Source organism: Melospiza melodia, chromosome 4 (assembly GCF_035770615.1).
Source record: "Melospiza melodia melodia isolate bMelMel2 chromosome 4, bMelMel2.pri, whole genome shotgun sequence".
Taxonomy (NCBI): Eukaryota; Metazoa; Chordata; class Aves; order Passeriformes; family Passerellidae; genus Melospiza; species Melospiza melodia.
Window position 1 is genome coordinate 97677889 of NC_086197.1, and position 23821 is coordinate 97701709.

Here is a 23821-nt window from a genome sequence, read left to right on the forward strand (position 1 = left end):
ACTTGAACGGAAAATATTTGAGGGCCGTCTCATTTTCAGGGACACCATGTATCCCTGCATGCTGGGAATATACCTGTTTGGCAGGGTGCTGGGCAAGAAGTCAAATATTCAAAATGATGAGTCTGCTGCCAGGGCATTCATTTCCTTCTAATTTGGCTTGGTCCCCAGTAAAGACCCCAAGAAACCAGAGGGAGGACTGCTCAAAGCTGTGCCTCTGCCACTGAATAGATGTCAGGTAGTGGAGGCAAGGTACATGATGCCTTCTTGCTTCTCCCATCTCCATAGCAAGATGCCCAGCTTCTGTTAGGGATTGTGAGCCCTTGTGCTTTCTTAAACCAATATTATACTGTTTTGGATTAAGTTTGAAAAATCCTTAATCCTGTTCATCCTCCTCTGAACATATTCTGCTTGTATTTTTATAAAAATGCTTTCCTAGATTTGTCTTTCCTGTTGTTTTTTGGTTTTTTTTAATAAATCTGTTACCCTACTAGAATTTTATTTTGTGAAAACAGGTTTTAGCCATAAGTGCCCTCATTTTTCTTTAGACTTGCATGAAGTTTTTGCATAGAAGAAACTTCACTGTTGTGGGAGTTTGATCTTTACACTTTTGTGTGTGTGTGTCACATGAATTCTCTGCATTATGCAATTAACAGTTTCTTCTGGAGCCTGATGCTCTAAATCTGCAAGTGCAGTAGATACTTTCCCTCTGCCAGGCAGCTTCAGGCTAAACGTTTAGACTGCCACTCTGAGTTAATTAAACACCTATTTGAAGTTAAGCTGTTGAATGGCAAATAAAATAAAATGGTTGTTCTAGCCCTGTGAAATGGTTATTGATGTTGACGCTACATTTTCTGCTTTGTTCCTTTCTGATTTTCAGTCTCTCTATTTGCTCCATATGCTTCTTTAGGAAGGGACACAATATTTGACAGACAAACTACCTTTAGCAAAGGTAGTGCTGGCTGATGCTTCAGAAAGTGTGGATGCAGAAGTAATGCTGGTAGTCCTAGTCAAAGTTTGAAATTTTGCAGGGTTCCTTGTAAGAACAGCACAGTTTCATCTCTACCAACTGCAGTTGAAAATATCAATCAGAAAAGGCAGCTGTAGATCTGGCCAGAACAGTTGACTGTAATTCTTGTACCTCTGGAATGAAAGAATGCAGTGGACTCTGCTTTTATTCCTCATTTGTTTCCATTTTCCATAGTTATTCCAATCTTCTGACAATGGATGTTCACAGGGTAGGCAGCTCTCTTCACAAGACACCTATTCCTGTCTTGTATTGGGTTTTCTTGGGTAAAAATACAATTCACTGAGGTTGTGCAGGTAATTGAGAGATTCAGCATTTGTTTTACAATGGGGAGATATTCTGAGGCATAAAACCTTGTTGCATTGGTAAACTTCTAATATTTTTAGTGAAGGACTGAGATTTTTACCCATAGGTGTTTTAAGCATGAAGTCTTAGAAAGCAGGGAATTGTTTCAGCACCCCTTATAAAAGAAATAATGAAATCTTTTGTCTTTAGAACATGTTGTTTCAGGAGAATTTCTCTGGGACAAGAGGTCAAGGCAGAAGTCTCAGGGTGTTTGTTGAAGATTATCACTTTCCTTAAGCTCCTTTTTGTGTTCACATACAAACATACTTTCCTGCATTTCTGGAATCCACTGAATTGCTTTACAACATCGGATGATTCTATTTAGCAGCCTCACATACTCTGGGAGAGGGGTGCTCTTGGACTTCAGAGGGAAAAGAGAATGAGAATTAATTTCTTGTTCAGTTAGTGTCAGAAGCAGCTAGACATATGAAAGAAATGGGAATCTTCTTAGACTGCTTGTTTGATTTTGGAGGAGGCTTAGATATTTACTGAAATTTCCAGCCCTTCGGAATTCACTTGTGAGTGCTTTGTTCATCGCTGCCTCTGGAAAAAAGTACATGTCACCAAAAGAATAATGCAGTTTTTTGCAGCTGGGCTAATATCTCTCCACTGAAAATTGTGTCTGTGTGCCTGGGTAAGTCAGCACTGACGATTCAGCAAGGCACTGGGACAGAAATGGGTTTGGTTCTAAGAGTTTCCAGAGTGTATCAAGTGATGCTTAGTTTTTCCTTAGATTTTATCCCAGTAAAACTCTGGTTGGTTTTGTTCACATGGCTGTAGCTTCTTTATCTGCTGAATTCTGCAGGGAAAGCATCTTCTTACTGCACTACTGCTGTTACATGCTCCAGTTTGGCTGAGCATTGGACCTTTGCAGGTTGCAGCAGCTCTCCTTAAAAATGCCATTTTTCAGTTGATTAATTACAAACCTGGGTGGCAGTTTTGGATAAATGTTTGCGAGTGCATCTGCAAAGCCAGCAGAGCTCAGGAGAATGGATTTCACAGGGTCCTGAGCAAGGGAGCCCCCTTGTCCTCAGGTGTGTTTGCACAGAAGTCTGGAAAGGCAAAACCATTTTTAACTTCCCAGACATCACCGAGCATGGGCATTATACTCACACATAAGGGAAGGTGAAGTTTGGAGGAGTTAATGATTAATTATTTTAATACACACAAACCTGATTCTTACAGCTAAGCAAGGCAAGACCATGTTGTTCCTCAGGTGGGACTGATCCAAAAGATCTCTGAAGGATCTCTTCTACCATTATTCCTTTTTGTCAAGCAACGTGCTCATACCATGGTGAGATGGGATTAGGGTTAGAAATCATAAGGCATAATTTGTAAGAAAAATCTTTCCATTGGTTACATCTTTGCTTTTTAATGGCGTTGTAAAGTATTGATATATTTTCCCTCTCTTCTTTGAAATACACAGGGTGTTCTTTAATAACATTATAATCCTCTCCACACTGCTGCTTGCAGCACATTATAGCCTCTGTATACAGAGTCTTGGACATGCTGAACTCTTAATTATTCAGTGAGATACAGACTAAAAGCAATTGGATTGCGTACTGGCTAAGATGCCAGTTTATTCCTGTCCTCACTCTATAATCCAGGTTTCTATGGTACAGAGTTTATCTGGAAGCTGACCTGTGTCTTTTATCAAATTCAGATGGGCTCTGTAGACAGTTAGCTGTCAAGGTTCAATATTAGGCAGCAGTCTGGAGTACCAGGTGCTTTTTCATGCCCAGCACACCAGAAAAGTGATAAATTAGTTGTGATTCAAGTGCCTTAATCTCTAGCTAGAGGGAACATAAATCTTGGACAGAGTCACTAGCCTCAAATGAACTCATTAGATCTCTTCCCAAAGCTCCTCTGACTTCTCTCTTCTTTAACTTGCAGCACCCTCATCTTCCTCCCTCTCAAGCACCTCCATATTCCAAGAAACCATTTTGACTGATTTCTCAAATCTTCTTCTCTAAAATCCAGCTTTTTCTGCTGCCTGAAAATTTCAGCCACTTTTTTTGTCAATCTTACAACTTGATTGCTGAGTCTTGTGTTGTCATTCTGTGTCATTCTGACATTCCATTATCTCCCTGTTCTCTTGGCAGGACGTTCCCCAGACACCATCATCTCTTCACTGCTGTTGATATTCTTGGACCCAGCTCTTCCTTCAGCCTGGGCATTGCTCCCTGTTTTCCATAACATGAAATTGCAGTTTGGTGTTGTTTCCCCAAGATTCCTCACAGGTCTTTCATTTGCATTTCTCCTCTCTATGATTCATGCCAATTCTGATCTGCTCTGTTGGTGACACACACACCCCACACCTCATTGTTTTGTTTCTTCACTTTTCCTGTGCTGTCTTGCACTTTATTCTAAAGTACCTCAAGTCTGCTGAATAACCTTTTGCGAAGGGTCCAGCCTTTCATATTGCCCAAATTATTTATCAGGTTTTACTGCTGCTGTTGCCCACAGACAATTATCAAGCTCATGAAATCTAAACTAGATCTAAGGACAGAACCCTAAATAATATTATAATAGATACAGTAGATATAATGGCTACTCCTCTCTACTATATCATGTTTTCCCCTTGTGGTATCTTGTCTTAAAGAAAGATAGAAAACATGCAGGACTCTCTTTGATCATGCACAGTCAGAGGTTGGACCTCTGGAGTCCTTTGAACTTCCTCACAGTCCAAGTAATAAATGGTGACAATAATAGAAAGATTAATTAACTTCACTTGCTCCCCTGTCTGAAACAAGCTGGATTCTGAGAGTTTTTCTGTGTGTAATTGAGGGGAGCCATGTGATGGTGAGAGCCACATCCCACCAATTACTTGCTATTTTACTGCAGAAATTCCTGAAGTTGTTCCTCTGATGGGTTAATTATCCAAACGAGCCCCATCTCCATAGGCACGGATCAGTCCATCCATGTATGTTCAAGGCTTCTGACATTATTTAGGTTGGGGATTGCTGTGAAATCTGGGCTCAGATTTGGTCTTGCAGCAGCAGTTTCTCGCTGCTTCCCACCATCTGCTCACCAGAATTCTGTTGCTGCTAATGCCTGGACTCAGCAATGCTGAGGAGCTTTTCTGTTCAGAGAGGATGTAACCAAATTTAAACCGACTTGTCCCATTCCCATTCAGTGCAAGTGCGCTTAGAATTGTCACTGTCTCTATCACACACAGCACTCATGGCCCTCATGGCACAGAAAGCAAACAGTGGCAAAAGGCAAGCTGTAAAAACCCCAAACCCACCTGCTGTCACCTGTTCCCTTTCTGGAGCTCCTGCAGCCTTCAGAGCGTTTGTGTGCAGCTGAGCCAAGGCAGGTAGCAGTGGGATTATTAGTGAGGACAGCAGCTTAGGAGAAACATGAAAAGGGGAGCAGTTCTTATTCCGATTCCCTTTTTTCCCATGCAGTTAAAAAGAGAGACTCGTTTCAACGTGCTTCTGTCAGGCTCCTTTCCGTGGCCCCTTTTTCTCAGCAAAGTTACCAGCAGCTTCATTCATGAGATGATCTTGAAGGTTGTTTCAGTGTCACTGGGATACAGTTAAAGTGTTTTCTAAAGGGTACCACTCAAGTGGAAAGGCGCCTGGTAGGAAAAATAAGGCCCTTGCAGAAAAAGAGCAGCAGCCCATCAGATCTTGCTTTTTCAATCCAGGCAGGTTCCCCCTTGCAAAGATTAATTACATTCAGGTTTGGAAGACAGCCTTGCTGTGGTTTTCTTCTCGTAGCATTAGGAAAGATAAAGGGCGTGATTAGTGTGCACAAAGGCTCAGATCAAACCAGCCCTGGGGTTTGTGACAGGAGCTTCAAACACTTTATGGATCACTGCTGCTGACAGGTAGATCACACAAGCCTTAAACAGATGTTTAGCAAGAAGATGAATGTGAGATCTCAAACGTGCAGGACTACTTTGCCTGGCCATAATAGGCTGTGAGGCATTAAAAAATGTGGCGTTTTTTTTGTTTTGTTGGTTTTTTTCAGCTGCCCTGCCTGCTAAAAAGGGAAAAAAGATCCTACTAACCACCTTGCATTAAATTTTGTAATTTTTTAAAATTGAAATTAAATATGGCCAGGTCCTTGAAGCTGTTTAACTTCTTCTTTTAGACGTTAAGGCTTTTCTTTTGGGATGTGTGACCCCACTTTGCCCTCTCTAGGAAACTGCTGCAGTGAGCCAATGCTGTGACTGCTCTAAGGGCCAAGGTGCATATGAGATGCTCAGCTGGAACAGAGATATATTCAAATTAAATTACCAAGGTCTCTTTACCAGGGAGCTTCAGAGACAATGGCTTTCCATGGGATGCGTTCTCTGCATCAGCACAATGACTTGGAAATGCAGTAATTATGGAAGGCTTGTTGAACAAACTGTATCTACTAGACCTTTTGAAACATTTTGAGATTTGATATGATGGCAGGAAAATATTGCATCAGTGCCATTTATTATGAAAATTCAGAAGTTCTGGGCATGATTTTAGTATCTTCTCAAGAGAAATGATCTTGCCCTTTGTAGTCACAGAATCCACTCGTTTGGAGGTGTGAGTGTCCTGTGTGGGGACAAGCAGAGACCCTCCCTGTCTAGCAGGATGTTGAGACCTTGGCAGAGTGTCTGATGGATGTCAGACACCTGGAGGGATCTATTCAATTTGGAAATGGGCTCAAGCCAAACAATTCAAAGCTCAGTTTCAGATTTGAATGCTCCTGAGTTCAAGGAATTTTTTTTTTTTTGCATGAAGTGTTTAAGCCAGTCCATATGATTAACCAAATTGCAGAATTTAGTCTGGGCATGGATTACAAGCACCCCTAAAATGCAGTAATATTTTTTAGTGTTTTATTCAGATGGTCTGGAAAGCATCGATTCAGGGTTTGACCTCTTTGTCATCAGCCTTAAAATAAGTTGGTTCATAAGTGTTGGTTCATAAGTGTGGGGGCTTTATTTTTTCTACTCTCTTCCCCTATTTACTGGTTTTTAATTCTTTTTAAAGACTTGCAGAAGAAAAGGTGTTTGTAAGCAACTTCCCAAATTATTTTTTGCCATCCACAAGTTTAGAGCTGCCTGTTTGAATATTTCCCAGAAAGTATTGTTCTTATGTGACAACAGGTCAGAAAGACTCTGCATTAATTACACTAACATATGGTTATTAACAGATTCTAGCTCAGGGAGCAATACTTTACAATGTTATCTTCCACATAGTCAGATGTTAGCCATATTGTCAGTGCTGGCAGCTATTGTTTCACTCATTTACTTCACAGAGCTAATTACTCCCTAATAATAACTTTACCTTGGAGTTTTTCACTTGCTTGTGCCAGCAAACCTGTTCACACTACATATGCTAATTATTGGCACTTATTCATTATGTTAAGATAGCTTTAAGTTCAAGCTGTGCAGCCTGGCTTTCGGTATGGAGCCAGCTGGCTGCAAAGTTCCACCTTTTTTTTTTTCCTTTTTTTTTCCCCTTTCTTTTTTTTTTGTAACTAAAGTCGTTAAAAGTTTTAATATGGGCCTATCTTGTTCTCTTTACAAGATTCAGCCACTCAGGAATTCAGGCTCGGAGTTGGCTACTCATGGACAATTCCAAGTTTATAAGGAGCTCCTGGTTTTTTTAAACTATTTCTCAGAGCTTGCAGTGAGGTCTTTTCTGTTTAGTGCATTGTAAATTCATTTGTAGTTGGAGCTACGAGGCCATTTACCAAAATTTAATTTGCCATTCATTTTGTTCCTTCCCTCGCCAGTTCTGTCTCCATGCCTGGTGCATCACTCTTACATTTTTCCCCTGGAAGTCCCAAGGCTTCTCAGTGCCTGGTGATTTTGGGCTTGTGTCTCTGTGCTTTTGGTGTCCATGGGCCTGAAACATCAATGAGCTTTGTGTGGCTGGATTCACTGATTTGCCCTGGGATCATCCTAAGTACAGCAAATCAGATCATTCTGATTTGCAGCCTAAACCAGACAATTTTCATGGGATTTGGTCTGTTCCATCTTTCCAGAGTTCTCAATGATCCTTTTTCACACCCTAGAATAGAGCATATTTTCATAAAACCCAGAGAAATGTGGTGTCTTCTAAAGATAAAATGCTGTCCTTGATTTGCATGAAGAATTTTATGAATCCCAACTGAACATCTACAGGGGAATCAGAGACAATTGATGGCTGATCCTGGTTAATGTTGTGTATAGAATATGGGATGTTAAAAAAGGGCTGCTTTCTGTGACACTTGGGGAGTCCTGTGTCACATCATCATCCAGGGCTTTTCCAGTACCTGCTGAACTGGTTATTTTGTGAAGTTCTTAAAGAAACTGTTTTTATCCAAGAAAAGGGGAACATATGTGACATCCCATTAATTTTAGATCAATAGAAAGAGGAGACTGAAATTTCCCTGTGTAAGAATTCAGCCCATAGAAGACAAAATTGCCTAAATCTGCCTCTGTGTGAGCTAAGGGTTTTATATTCTGTAAACTGTTGAGCTACCCTGACATTAGAACTAAAAGGGTTGTTTTAAGCTAATTTATGAGGAAAAAAGTGTGCAGAAAGCTGCCATTTGGCCATCTTATCTTCCTGGTGTGCACATTGCACACATTAGGGCTTCTCTCCGTGCTGCTGGCAGTATCAAAGAAAACAGGGAGGAATTAAATAAGATTATTTCATAAACAGGAAAGGTGAAATTTCTCCTCTTCTTTACACATGTGCTTCCCTCCACTGTCAGTGTGATCAGGTTTTGTGTACCTCAGTGCAGAATTTGGCCATAAAATAGGAGAGAAAAATCAGGAGAACCAAAACTGAAAGATAAGATTTAACTGAAATTAAACCACTGTTTCCTGCAGCTTCCCATTTTATGAGTGTTAGATTGGATTCTGCTTCAGCACAATTCCAGTATTAGCAATAAAGTCTCTGAATACAATTCTTAATGAAGCTGAAGCAAGCAGACTTTTAGTTGAGCCATAATAGATGAACTTCACCGATCCCATTGACATGAAAGACACGACTCATTATGTTTGAGAAGGTTTGATCCAAGCCCTTCAAGCTGTGATACAACTTTCTCAGGAGCTGACCTTTCCTGGGAGGCCAGGCCTAAATGCCAGACCTGATTTCACTGTGCAGATCTGGACTGGGACTGGGAGCTTTGTGCCTTAGAGGAGTGTTAAAAGAGCCTGGTATCACTGCTGAACTGTCACCTTGGTGGCCTTCTGCTTTCTTGACAGACCTGAAACACTATGAAGGTAGCTATAACACCACAAAATACAGCTATACAAAATATAGCTCTATTTTGCTTTGTAGCAACAAAATATTGCTGCTTTATCCAAGGAGCTGGGGTGGGTCGTGGCTGAAGAACCTGTACTGGGAAGCCATTGGGATATTACAGGGCTGTGACTGGGAATCCTGGTTCTGAGGACAATGGGAACAGGAGCCTGGAGAGCCTCTGTGGGCAGCTGGACTGCTCTTCAAGTTAGTTTTGCCACATTAGGCATGGTATTTCAGCAATGGTAAGTGACAGCAATTAAGAAAAGACATCCAGCAAAAATGCTGTGACAGAACTTAGGAACTTGTTTGCTTTAAAGCTGTTTCCTCAAGGAAAACTGAGAGAGAACACTTCTTTTTTTTCTTCTTTTTTTCTTGTTTTTCTTTTTATTTTTTTTTTTTTTTTTTTTTTTTTTTTTTTTTTTTTTTTAATAAAAAGTTAGTTCCTCCTCAGATACTTGGCACTCCTTAAAATCTGCTGGAGCCTGACGGACTGTTCTGGTGTTCCTAATGCACCTGAGAGTTCCTTCCCAAACATGCCTTTCCTCCTGCTACATCTTGCCAAGATCTTTTGTATAAACCTCATTTGAAGTTTCTAGGACACAGTGGCGTGGCATGAAGGAGCCCTGGAAGAATTTTGAAAATATGATTAACACCTCTTTCTAAGTCCCGTATCACAAAAAGATCTTGGCCAAATTGCCTGTAATTCAGCTGCAGGTATGTTCTCTGACAGCTGACCACCTGTAAGGGCTTGGGAGGATGAATGGCCTCTCCAGAGACAGGAGGAATAGGCCAGAAGTATTTAATGTGGGCATTTATCTGTGCTCTGAATTGCTGGTTTGCAGCACACAGCCCGGCTTGCCTGTAGCTGTGGGCGGCTGTGTGTGTTCTGCAGGAGGCATGGGGAGAGCAGGGGTCTGCACTGGGGAGGGTCATGGGCTGGCTGAGAGGGATGTGTTACCTGCCACTCGTGTTTTGCTTGCTATCTCCAGCTGACAGCAGTGAAACCTTTATGCTGCCTTATATTGTATGAAAGGAGCTTGTTTGTAACTTCAGTTTAAATAGGTTTTGCAGTGGTTTAGGAGAGTTATTGGATACATTTTTGAGTCCTGCTACTGTTGAACTTTTTTGTGCCATAGTCAAATTAACTTACATAGCTTGCATGGATCAGCTTTTCTGTAGATGATGGAGTTTTCTGTTTTGATGGAGTCTAATGTGTGGAGCTGCCTCAAAGCTGCATGCACTTGCTATGGGCCACATCAGGAAGCTCTGAAAAGTCTCTTTCTTGTAATAATAATAGAATTAGTCTGGGTTGGAAGTGACCTTAAAGATCATCTGGTTCCTGCCATGGCACCTTCCACTGTCGCAGGGTGCTCAGAGCCCATCCAGCCCAGCCTTGGGCACTGCCAGGGATCCAGGGGCAGCCACAGCTGCTCTGGGCACCCTGTGCCTGTGCTCACCAGCCTCACAGGAAGGAATTTCTTTCTGATATCCCATCTAAACCTGCTCTCTGTCAGTGTGAAGCCGTTCCTCCTGTCCTGTCACTGCCATCTCCATCTTTCTGGCAGGGTACTTCATGGAAACACTTCCATGAAACAGAAAACAGAAAAGCTCCAAAGTGCCTCTGGCCTAGGACTGGGTGTGGATATTTTTACTGAGAAGCTGGGAAGGAAAAGGCTTTGTGTGTGTCACTGGGCTGCAGAGAAAATGCACTTGCAGGAGACCTGGGGCTGCAGGGTGGCATCCTTGCCCAGTGCTGTGCCAGTGGAGCTGTCAGCTGGATGTGCTGAGTGTCTGGGCTGGGTTCTGCCCTGGCAGCAGCAGCTCTGCTCTGCTGTGCTGCATGCCTGCTGTGCCTGTGGACCCTGTGCCCGGGGCATGTGCTCCGTGGGAACGGTGTGGGTAAACGTGTGTGTACACAGCAGCGCGTGTGCACGCACACACACGTTTACATTTGGGAGTGAACGGCAGCGAGGAGGCTCAGAGCTAGCTGCTCTCGGCTGCTGTGTGACGTGTCAGACGTGTGCACACGCTTCTCCTGCAGCAACGTGTGTGTTTGTGTGTCTGTGTGGGTACAGGCAGGCAAACATGCGCACGCTGCAGTGCGTTCGGCGCGCTCCAGGCTGCGGGGCTCCCCGGGAACTTCTGCTGCAATATCAGCAGAGACTTCTTGTGGAGATCATTTAGTTGTTCTCACATTTTCCTGGCTGCATGCTGAAATGTCTTGGAGACTTAGCCCAGTGGCTGAAGCTGAGGCAGGTTAAATCCCTGGGAAAGTCAAGGTGCGCAGCCAGCCCAGCCTGTGGGTGTGCTCAGCATTCAGTCATTTCAGGACATTGTCTGATCCTTCTCTTGACCAGCTGCTGCTCCAGGACAGAGCCAAATCAATCACTGCAGCTCTTGGGAAAAGGCTTCCAAGCTAAACTTCAGGCACTGCAGCGCTTCTGGCTGTAAAATAAATATTGAAACCATGTGATGAGCTGAAGATGCTTCTTCATGGGAGTGGCATGGTGGGAGTTTGAAGCTTGTCACCAACATTGTCATTTGTCTGCAGGAGCTGCTGGGCACAGGGCTGAGCAGGCACATGCTTTCACCCTGTGTCTGGGCACGTTGCTCAATTTGCTGCACCAGGCCATTGTGCCCTGCAGCCCTGGGGGGCCCCAGGACAGGCATCTGCAGCAGGACCTTGGAACGAGCACAGGCTGAGGGGAGCTGCAGCCAGAGGGTCCCAGAGAAGGGCTGTGTGTGTTCACAGACAGTGCCCAGCTGTTCCAAGCAGGATTACCAGGGCTTTAATGGGGAGCACAGATGGAATCAGCACCATTGTCCAAAGTATGCTGGGGCAGAGGCTAAAGTGTGAAGGATGATCAGCAGAGAGCTGATTGGAAAGGAAAAGGGGAAAAAACCCACAAAGTAAGGAGAAAGAGGAGGGGGAAAATAAAATCCCCTTGTTCTCAAGAAAGCAAAGGGATTGATGCTGTCCAGTGGGGAGGGAGGGGAGGAAATAGTTCCCAAAGCTTGCTTTCATGGTTAGCAGGCATTGTAAGGATGGCACAGGTCATGTGCTGTGTGCAGCTGTTTGGAGGCTCTTACAGAACTGTTAGAGACTTAGCAGGGCCCATTATTCAGGGCAGCAAGGCAGTTTTACTGGATATGGACTGCTGCAATTGTATAAGCTCTCCATTGTGTGAGTACTAATTTAGAGTGCTGCCATAAGCCAGCCATACAAGCCAGGCTGCCCGAGAATGAGTGAGTCATGCTGATGAAAGGGCTCAGAGCACACAGCTCTGACTTTTAGTCTAAAGGGACCCAGTGTGTGCAGAGTGGGTCACAGTTTAATGAACAAACTCGCTGCTGGCTAAATATTTCAGGCTCAAACTGCTGAAATAGTCCTTTTCTTTTTGGAGAGAGGTATTGAACCCAAACACTTGGGATAGTTTTTCATGTGCCTTACCACAGCTCAGACGTATCTTTACTTACTGATTTTTTGTGAGATACTCAAGTGTTGCTAATGTGCTTGTGTAAACATGACAGGTTTCAAGGGCACTGGGTAAGGCAGCAGTTTGAGTCCTGAACCACTCCTTTAGGTGCCAGAGAACTCCATGATTGTTTTATTAAAAAGCATTTGGCTGCAGGAGGGCAGCTGGCACTTTGTGGATGATGTCCGTGCACAGATACATGCACAAAGCAAGATGTACTGCTCATGTCATAGATACAGGAAAAAAATAGGTGATAATAATAATAATAGCTTAGTGTCCTGCTGGTGAGGACATTGGAACCTGTGTTCTCCTCCATAGATACCTTGTCCTTTTTAAAAAAAAATAAATTACAGTAAATTATTGTATATATATTAAAATTAACGATTGTTTTTTCATTGTTTCTGCTGAGTGCCATCGGGATCAATTTGTATTGACTTCAGCAGAGCAAGGACTCAACACAAAGTTCCTACGGGTCAAATTTTCCCTTAAAAAAATTATGATTATTGCAAAGTCCCTTTTCTGAGCTGAATATTTCTTAAAAGCTAAAGAGATTTAAAAATCATGTATTAGTTGATGTTTTCATTGTGTTTAGTGCTGGTTTCCTTTCTGATCTAACTGTCAAATTAAGTTTATTGAGTCAGTTTTGTTTAATTAGTTTAATTTCACTTGTTCGGCAGCACTGCCAGAGTTGTACTTTTCAGATTCACAGCTCTGAATGAAAATATTCCCAGTGACTGGCAAGACAAAACAAAAAACAAGAGTGGAAATGGAATTACTAAAATATTTTTATTTGCTTGGGTAAAATGCTTCCAGAATAGAAATTTGGAGCAGAAAATTTGTAAGGATCCTGATCACTTGGCTTGCTAGCTTAAATCCTTTCCTGCTGAGGTCTCAGAACTTCTGCTCCCTTTTTTGGAGTCAGGTCCAGCACACAAAGCCTGGGAGGTGCTGGTCTTTCCATGGAATAAATCAATTGATCAGAAAATTCCTTTTATTACTAAAGAGAAATGGATGGGTTCGAGCAGACCTTAAAGCCTGAGTGCCCACGGTTTATGCTTAGAAGAGATGGATAATATCCCTGTAATAATTTCAGAGCATTGCTCCCTGGCATCCCCATGTCCCAGACACATCCCCTCCACCTTTCCCTGGGTGTGCAAATGCACAATTAAACACTCAGCAGCTAAAGATGAGCGTGCTAAAAGTTTATTTTCATTCATGGGGAGCGTGTGGGAGCACCCCACAGAGCAAAGAGATGCTGGGCAGTGATAACAGATAAGGATCCACGCTCTGCCTTTGTGGAGGACAATGGATTCTGTGAATATTCTGCTTCCTCTCCAGGCAGCGAGCTGGTATGGTTAACCAAAATTGTTGAGTAATTGTTCTGTGGTTGAGAACAAAATGCTGAATTAAACTGTTCCCAGCACAATAATTGTGTGATTACAGCATTTATGCTGCTGGCCAAAAGAACAGTCATTAGGTTTGGAAGACTTACCAAAACCACAGTCGGAGGGAAAAAAATGCAAATCACATGTAAATTGTCCTCTAATACCTATAGTGGCTGAAAAATTGATCTAGGAGTATGGTATGTGTGTATTTAAAGGCAGAAAAAAAAAGATTGTGCATTCAAGAAGTACTTCAGACTAGGAAGAAAAACCCCAGAGATTGTTGATGCTCATTGTGCTGTGCTTTCCCCCTCTGCTGAGATCCTGCTTTCCATGCATTATGCGTGGGCTGTGCCTGTGAAAGCTGCTCTGGCTTCCCTTTGCACACCTGCCAGGGCTGCTCTGGGTGCCAGGTGGGGCTGCCACGCCCTGCCACACCTGGGCCACGCCCAGCCAAGCACAGGTGTTTGTTATTTATTATATTTATTAATGTTAACTATTCATTAGTCATGATTCATTATTTATTAATTGTATTTTTATTTATTATTAATTATCATTATTTATTTTATTCTGTTTATTATTTATTATTATTTATTTTAGGATTAGAGCCAGGAAAATTAAAAACTGACTCATGCTGATAGGTGCCCTTGTGAGGTGGGCAATTTCCTTCTCCACTTCATGGTCCGCATCTACAAGTGCCAAGAAAACAATTGCATTTACTCTCCTTTGTTTTTTCTTTTTTTTTTTTTTTTTTCTTTTTTGTGGTTTTTCTCATATCTTTAATAATAAAAGGGGTGGAGGAAGGCAAGGGAGAAGTGAAGGTGACAGCAAAGGAGAAAAATATACAATGTTTTGGGCAATCAAAATATTTGTAGCTGCAATTCAGTGGAGTAAAAAGCTGCAGGATTTGGCTGGCTGCTTACCTGGCTGTACACAGAAATCAGATGATGAGATGTCTAAATTTTATCACTCTACCTACAGCTAATTGTGCTTTAGCTGTATTGCTGTCACTGGATTGCAGGCACAAAATTAGAGACTGTCTTCAGCCCTATTCAAGAAATGTTCCCAAACAAAATCCTTGTGAATAGCATTTTTTGATGAGGATTTTGGTAACAGGGGCACAAAAAGCATCAGGACGTGAATGGGAGAGGGGTGACGTTTCTGCTGAAATTTTATTTGTTCTGCAACTTGAGTCTGTTTGGCTTTTGAAACCAAACTTTTGATGGCAAACCCGAAGGGTGCTGAGGAGCAGCAGGGACAGTCAGAAACAAGTGTGAGCAGCTGAAAAAGCTCTTTATTGTGCAGTCATTAGAGGCTGTCCAGCACTAAAGCTGTGTTTGCTGCAAGCATTTCTGATAACATGTGCTCAGAGGTGTCCTGGCCATTTGTTCATCCAGCAGGGATTTCTATGATCCTACAGAAAACAATGAAACTCAGTATACAGCAGTAACAGTGACCATGATAATAATAATGACAATATATTGTCTTCAGAAAAGAATGACACTGGGTTGTTGTAACTACTTGTGCTCTGAAAGTGATGCCACTGGAGACCACATGTATCTGATGTAGTAATAATAATAATAATAATAGTAAATGATGATAATAATAAAAATATTATTATTTACAATGACACATGTATCTGATATAATAATAATAATAATAATAATTAAAAAAAAAACTGGGAGAAGAGGGGTCATTCACACAGTTTAGTCAGTGGATTTCAGTCTCAGATTTTATGACCAGATCCAGTTCTGCAAGAGTCTAATGATCAAACCATGAAGTATGTTTTTTCCCCTGTAGTTCATTGGTTTGTATACAGATTTATTAACTATGTTTCTGTTTAAAGAAGGCAAGAGGAGGTAATGACTTTTAGTGCAGACACTTTTTTTTTTAGTTCTTTAAGTCTATTTTTTCTCTCTCTTTCTGGATGGTCTGATTTTAAGTGGATGACTTTGATAAGACTTTCTTGTTTGTTTATAGCATGGCACTATTCAGCAGCTGAATGGGTTTTGAATTTCTGCCCACTACATGATATTAAATAACCCCTGTTTCTTCCCCGTCGCCTACACACTGAAATTGCTGTGGTTTTTTTTTTTTTTTTTTTTTTTTTTAATTAATGATATTCCATTTGTCAGAGAGATACTGAGTGAAAAATACATCTTGAAACCTTAGGGGTTTGTTTGAAAGGATACCCTCAGCATTGTGTCAAAGATGAGGTCATGGAGCTGGCCATCATCCCCTAAGTGCAGTGGTTTTCTAACTGGGAGTGTTCTCCCTGTTTCACTGTAAGAATCTGGGGTTTTGGAACGGGAAAAGTACTGCTGCAATTTGTACATCAGAATTATTAGTTACTGGTGTTTGGATATATTATGGAAAATCAACAGGGGGTAAAGGGAGAGGTTTAGCAGCTGGCCTTTAGACAGATGCCTCTGAATAACTTCAAGTGACAAAAAATACACTTTTTAAAGTGTAATGGCATCAGCCGTGCTCTTGCCACCCATTTCATTTTTTCAGGAAAATGCACTAAAGAAATCTTTTGTGGATAGGCTCACTCTCCAAAAGCTGCTTTACTTCAGTCTACATAGGAGTGAGAACCATGGTTAGAATAAATTTAGAGAATATTTAGAAACAATATGGATATTATTTTAGAAAATTACTTAGAATTAATTACTTAAGCTGCATTCTCAACCTTTTGGGCAGTTTTATAGCTGAGCATTTGATGGTCCTGTTTGCACCCTTTGCACACAAGCATTCACAACAATACTTTGGTGTCAGGATGAAGCCAAAGGTGCCTTGGAAGCACTGAAAAGGTGACAAGGTGGGGCATTTCTCCCAGGTGACAGAACTTACTGTCAGAAAACAGAATTACTGTCAGAAACCAGCCAGGCCCCTGCCTGTGCTGCTGTGTAACACTAGAGTTTATTTCCTGTTCATTTACTCACCAATTTCCTTGCCCTCAACTGAATCTGTTACTTCCAACATTCATGGAAGTTCTTGCAAAGTCATTTTTGGATTATTCTTCTTCTTCTTCTCCCTGTCTTTTAACCCCATGCCAGTTCTGAGGCTTTCCACCCATTCCTACTTGTTTTTATAGTCCAGCCATCGATTTATAATGTTAAGATTTGCAGATTCAAGCTTGAAAAATCCCTGTGCTCCTACAGGAAAAGTCCTCTTGGTTCTACACTCCTTTCTGAAGCCCTCAGACATCCTCAAATAGAAACAGTGCTCTCCCTGCTTCCCACCAGTCCTGCTTTCCAGAGCTGCTTTGACAGTGATGCTCTTGCACAAAAACTTTGGTTTTGGTAGAAGGAGAGCACTGAGTCACCAAAGCAGTGACTCTGAAAGGAAAGGGAGCTGGGTTAGCACCCACATGGCAAAACTCAGCCTGCTCAGGGTGGAGGAAATCAGGAGGAGAATTCCCCAGGTGACTTCTGAGGGGCTGCTGTCAGCAGTGACAAGGGAGGTGCATTGCTGTGTGTCCCTGATCCTCTCTGGCATGTACAAATAAGCCCAGAGTTCATTATGTTCTGAATAACTGAGCCCATCTATCATAGATGAGCTAGCTGCAGAGGAGGGTGCACGTGCTGCTGAAGGAATTATCCTACATGCTGTCTGGTAAATCACATCAGGAGAGCTCCCACCTGTTTTCCCTTCCCTGACAAATGTTTGGCTGGATGGCTTTGCGCTGCAGCCGTCAGCCCGGGCCCAGGGCTCAGGGGGGAGCATCAGCCAGGCATATGGAACCTGTGCTCTGCATATGCTGCAGGCAGCACCAGCCCCTCCTGCAGCTTCAGGCGTTGCCCACTCTCAGGGAAGTGACTTTGTGCCTTCGCTCTTGATCAGGACATTTGCGCTTAGGAGCAACTCGCTGGTAGCCAACAAAAGCACAAGCAGAGAGCAACACAGCGTCTAAATCTGCAGTTCTGACAGCCACAAGTCTGTGGCAGATTTCCCTTACAGTCCTGGTTTATTCCTCCAGGAAGGGCACTAACACTTAAACAAGGTGCTTGGAAGCTGGGCCAGGAGAACTCAGTGTTTGTGTGAATGTTAAGGAAGGTGAAATAAGATCATTTGCCCAAAACTGTGGTCGTTGTGCCTCAAAAGCCCATCTGCTGACTTCAGCCTCTTCATGAAACAAGGAGCTCAACCCACCGAACAATGAATCTTCTTCTCTTATAGAAATGAAAGGGGCAAATGTTTTTAATGTTGCTCTTGAGCTGGGATTAGGAGGGGCTCTTTGAGAGTGCTGTTCAGTCTTGCAGTGTGGCAGTACCTGAATTCCAGTCACTGGCTCTGGGGGTCCTGATCTGGCCAGAACCACACTCACTGAGATGTTTTACAGTCTGGGGCAGCCCTCCCTGTGTGAACTCTTGGGCTTTTGTCTAAAAACAGCTGGAATGAGTTCTAGTTTATGTACTTTTAATTTAGGCTGCTTGTTCCAGTACCTTTGTGGCAGAGCTGCTCTCTAGGTAACTTGCATGCCAAGTTGCACGAGCAAGAATACTTGTTAAACTTCATCCTGTGCAAAAATAATCATCTTACTGCTTTTCTCTCCTCTCTATGCTTCTTCTGTACTAGATCAAATATTTTAAAAAATGTTTTGAAGTTATTTATTTTAGTTACAAAAAAGAGCAACAAATGAACTGGCTTTTTCCTTGGGAAGTGTCCAAGGGCTGTTCCTGAATGTGAAAGGTCCTTTTGGCCTCTGTGCTGCCAAGTGCTGCTGGAGGTCTGTCTGTCTGTCTGTCTGTCTGTCTGTCAGCCTTGCCTGTTGTGCTGTGGCATGAGCTGGAGGAGGGAAGCCCTGGAAGGAAGTTATCAGCATGGAAACAGCTCCTGTCTGTATTGCTTGGCAGTGTCAGCACTTTGCTGCACTTGGTTCAGACGGCTGTGTGTGCTAATTTACAGGCTTTGTGCTGAGGTGAACTGGAGATGGATGCTGCTAGTGACACCCAGGCTCTCCCGCAGGACTGAGCTAAGGTGGAAAGCTTCCAGCCTGGAAAGCCTTGCTTTGTTAAGATGGAAAATGCTTCTGTGTTTCCCTGAGATGCGTTCTGCGAGTTTGCTCCTGTGTTTTCCACGTGCCAAGTTGCACACCTTAGGGGCTGTGTCCACATTCCATCAGACTAAGCGTTCTTTGCCCACCAGCCCTCAGGACAGAGCTGTGCTGGGGAGCCTGTGTCAGGTGTGGGGGGCGAGAGAACCCTGGTTCATTCTGCCTGGATCCCCCCGTGGGAGTTCTGTGCCAGCCCTGTCCCTGTCTGCAGCTGTGGCAGTGAGCTGAGCCCTGCTGTGTGCACAGGTACATTTTGGTGAGCTCTGGGGTCAATTCTCCAAGCCTCACACACAGCAAAGGGAAGAAGGATATTTAGGGCCCAAATCATCCACTGCAGAAAAGCTTACAGGAGGTGATTAGGAAAAAAAATGCACCTTTAATTCGTGGCTCCCACCTTGTGCTGTGCATTCTGGACACTCGGTGAGCCCCCCATAAAATGCACCCCAAACCCAGGAGGAGGGATCATCCCATAGCTGGACAGGCAGGGCTTCCTGCTCTGTGGGCTCAGGACATGCTTGTGGCAACTTAGGGAACTGATACACAGGAGAGCAAAACATTTTCTTGTCTTATTTTAAACATCACTGCAAGGGAAAATAGCAGATTGTAGTTATATGGGGACATATATTTTTATTTCCCTTAAGATAGACACGGGGAGGGGGGTGAGGTAAGGAGGGCCAACACATGTGCTAATTAAAGCATGCAGTCCTTCAGCAGAGTGTGTGGCACTGGGAGCCGAGTGTTTCTGGAGGAAGGGGGACAAATGCAATTAAACATGTCAGCTTTGAGGGACAGATTTGTGTTGCTGCATGTGAAATGTGCATTGCATTCTTCCCTCAACAGTGGAAGAGATGCTTAACTTCCAGACAAGTCACGAGCAGGAAGATATTTCCTACAACACTTTGAAGTTAATCAGATCATTCATGTGCATCCTCTGTTCTAGGAATGAAATATCTGAACTTATTTGGGGCAGCTGAGAGTAACTCCAATGAAAATAAAATTTAGCCACGCTTCTGAGCAGTTCAGGAGTGAAGTACTGTGCAGAGTTTGGTCAGGTTGTAGAGAAGAGAATGTTGCTTTTAGCAGCTGCTCTTATCCACACTCAGTAATTCATTATCCATCACCAGTCTCACCAAAAGGAATAGAATTGCTTCTGAAGAGCTAGAGGTGGGTGCATAGCAGCATTTGCCCCTCAGTGGAAAATGTTACTTATAAATACCTATATAGATGCTGGGAAATGCACTGAAATATTTACCTTGGAGAGAGGAAAACTTAGATAAAAGTTGATGCTAATAAATATGTAATGAACAGCTGCAGAAATGAAATTGGGGGAAGTGTACGAGGATAAAATAGATAGAACTAATAGCAGCTGCTATTTTAGGGGCTTAGGTTTGCTGAAAGTATGGATTTATGTGACTTGAGAAATGGGATAAACCTTCTAGATTAAGAGTCATGTGGAGGGGAAACCCTGAACTTTAAGGATTCTGTCTGGATGCAGGGGCAATGAAGAACCAAAATAAGGTCACGCACGTTTCCCTGATCCTGGCATTCTCTGAGCCACAAATGTCCAACTTTGCCATCTTAATGTTCCTTTAAACTGCTTTCCCTGTGTAGCTATTTACATAGTGACCCAAGGCACACATGACTTTTTACAGAAAATAGAACTGTAGTTGTCAAGTGTTTGCAATCTAAATTTGTGGAAGTCGCAGCAGGAGCTAGTAACAAACAGTGGGGGTAACTGTTAAAAACATGCTGCCTGGTGCTTAGGTAGCTGTGGTAACCATAGTATGTTCCTAAAAGGGGACAGGGGAGCAGAACTGAGGTGGAGATACTACAGTTATAACGAAGCTGAGAATCCTGGAGGTATTCACTGTGACGGTGGTGAATGCAGTGTCTCTGTGTGCTTGCATTTGTTATGGTCAGGCCATGAAGGACACGCGCAGATTTGTGGAGATGCTGGCCCAGGCCTCAGCAGCTTGAATTGGCTCAGGTTTGCCAACACATTCCCTTTGATATGGTAAGCCATTTAGGCCACACTTTCCAAAGGCACTGAGACAAATAAAGATACATCGAGGCACTTTCCAGAATCAGCAATCTCTGCAGGCAGCTGTGGGTGCTTCCCCCTTGGACAGTAAATTTACTATGGGTTGCTTGTCATGTGCTCACACTGATTTTTGCATTGAGTTCTTCAGGGGGGGCTCTTTTTTGGATTTTCAGTGGCTATGGAGGTTTCCTGGTGTGGTGGTTTGGCACTGGCCAAACATATCTGGGCAGAGGAGATAAAAAAATTAATGAGGGTTTCACAGTGTGCTCAGATAACCCAGTGATAACAATATAGAAAACCAGGAAAATCTTGGAGGATTGTGTCTGTATCCTCCAGAATAACATCCTAAAGTAGGTAAGAAGTTACAAGGCGAAATTGTGGCTCATGAAATCCAGTGGGAATTTTGTGAGGATTTAAAATACAGTTGTCTCCTTTAGGATGTTACACCTGAGAAGAGGTCACACATAGAGGGACTGGCCAGTGGAGAGTCTTGACAGCTGTGTGAATTATTAGATTGTTGAAGAGGTATTTCTTTTTATGGGCATATGTCCTTTAGCAGAACAAAGTGAAAGGCCTGGAAAACAGCCCTGATTTGCAGTCCATTATATTCAAATTAGAAATGCAGTATCAAGAAGTTACAATCCAGAAAATATTGGAAGATATGTAAGCTTCCAATAAAAATAAAAAATGTTTGAGAGATTTAACTGGTTATAAAAACATTTGAGAGATTTAACTGATAATGAAAATCATTTGAGAGATTGAACTGATGTAGTAATACCTTGAAAAGAAAAAAAAAAGGGAAACACCTTAGATGTAAAACTCAGAAGGAGGGCCTGTATTCAATGCCACTTGAGGCAGTTGTATCCTAGCAATTCCAGTTAATAATAATAATAAACATAATGAGTTAAAATGTAGTAGTTATATGAGCCATAAAAATGAAGAGTCCACAGTTTGTGAGATATTGTGTCAGGTAATTGGATTAAAATGAACGAATGTTTGCATTTATTTGTGTTTAGGGGAAAATGAGTGCTGCTCCATACATTCCATCCTGGAATGAAAATCACATTGTTTTGACTGTGTTATTTCTATATCCAGGCAAACCATCCTCACCACCCCATAGTTCTTACCTCCCTAATGCAAACAGGGTTGTGTCATTTGAAATGAGGGGCTATAAGGCCCCTTGGAGAGTTAAAGAGGAGCAGCAATTTGGGAAAAAAAAAATGAAATGCATCAGTCAGATTTAGGAAGAAAGGGCATTTTCCTGGTAAATGTTTTCCTAAATGGGAATTTTTCAGTGTGGTGTTTTGCTCGTGTGTTTGGCAGTCACTTGGAATCAAGTGCAGACTTAAGCTACATTGTGGGCTTGGCAATGACAATTTGTGTGTGTGTGGTGCTTCAGTTATATTAGCCCTGGAGGCAGAGTTAACACTTGCAGTGGGACAAGAGTATTTGCAGTCATCAGAGAACTTTGCAGTCAGCTTCAATAACATCACTCCATTTTTTTCACTTTTTTTTAACATTTTTTTTGGCAGCAAAGCACTTAGTAGAACCATCTGTCTTTCTATTAGTGTTTTTTGAGTCCTGTTTTGAAGCTTCTTCGCTTGGCAAAGTCACTTTCATCCTTGGAAACCATTTAAAAAAAAAAGTTCTGTGGCTTTTTGCCGAAGAAGAGTACTATGCAAAAATTCCGCATGGCTGTTCATTTTTGTTCTAAAAGAATACAGTTACTTTGTCTTTGTCTTAAAAAAAAAAAGAAAAAAAAAAAAAACAACCACAAGACCTCAAACAAAACAAACAAAAAATGAACACGTGAAGAAAAGGCAGGTATTGGACAGCTCTAGGATATCTGTGCAGATAGAGAACAAATCACATTTTGTATGGGTTTTATCCTGTAATTCAGCTGAAAATATGTATGCCTTCTAATTAACAGGATCAGAATAGAAAGGCAAATATTGAAGTAACAAAAAATGGATCAAGCTGGTTCAGTGAGTGGAGCTACATCTACTCTGTGTTTCAGGCTCAATCTTAATCTCTCACTGCAAGAATTTCTGTCAACAGTGCTCTTGAACTCTATCCTTGAAAACTGTTTCAGACCATACAGACACCGTCAGCACACACAGGGGTGTTGCCAGCTCCAGCATAAATTACAAGGGATGGTAATCCCAAATTTTGTATCACTGTTTTGCCTGGTAACGGTGTTGGGTGAACCAAGACGTGGCCTGGATTTTAAGGAGAATAAATGAAAATAGAATGAAGTGTAAGTGGTGTGTTCTGAGCAGTGGCAGCCAGGGGCTGGGGCAAGTTCTCTTTCCCAGTTCTGTCAGGCAGCAATGAAGAGAGTGACACCTTTGTGTGCCCCTCAGCATAGGAGGTTCTCTGTTGATACTCTGATTTTCTGAGTTGCATAAACCACAAAATAAATTGTAGTTTTCAAAGACATCTCCATCTCCAATGCCTCAGCTTTACAGCGCCATTAAAATCTGGATGAGCTCTCTTGAAAATGGATCAGTCCTTCTTGTGCGACTGATCTGGTCAGTGCAGTGGGGGTTTAAATTTAAACTAGTCATTCAGCATTTTAACCCAGCAAACTTTGTGTTTCTCATCTGTGTGAAATCCAGAGACAGCTTCCATTTCTATCAATTATAGAAGCTATTAACGGAACAGGGTAAAAGCAGCAGCAGTAGATGTTGTGCCATGGCCCACTTCCAGCTTTGATGACTAATTTCTGCATGGCTTTAGTCCCCTGCAGTATCCACTTACAATATAATATTTTCCACTTCCTGACTTGCATGCTTGTGTAGAGTTGCTGTGCAAAGTTGAACGCCTAACTCTTCAGACATGGCTGTTTGATTTGTGAGTAAAGGCTCTCAGCCTTTTTTTGAGGCTTTATCTTTTCACATGTACAAATGAGTGCACGTGTATGAGCAGGAAAACAGCACTGGCTGTGCTGTGTGCTACTTGTGCACTTATTTCTCCTTTCTGAGGAGGTGTCTCTGTGTTTGGGCTTGGTCGGGGTGGGAGCTACTGTCTGAGACAGATACTGCTGCTCAGTTCAGTGAAAGAGAAGGAAGCAGCCCCCTACAGCCAGAGATAAGTGAGCCATCATGAGCTGTGGGGGGAATAATTAAGTGGGATGTAGATATGCCTTAGTGAAACATTTCAGTGTATTTTGGGTTCATGTCGTTCACATGAAGTGTTTGGTGATGAAGATGAAGCCCCACAGCTGATGCTGCTGGAGCACCCCAACATGAAGAGGTGAATTGAGACCAGC

General features: G+C 42.5%; 1 protein-coding gene across 12 annotated transcripts in view; it reads left to right on the top strand.

Annotated features, from left to right (window-relative positions):
• Positions 1 to 23821, top strand: part of SOX5 (SRY-box transcription factor 5) — a 595693-nt gene that overhangs the window by 478820 nt on the left and 93052 nt on the right. The window lies entirely within an intron of this gene.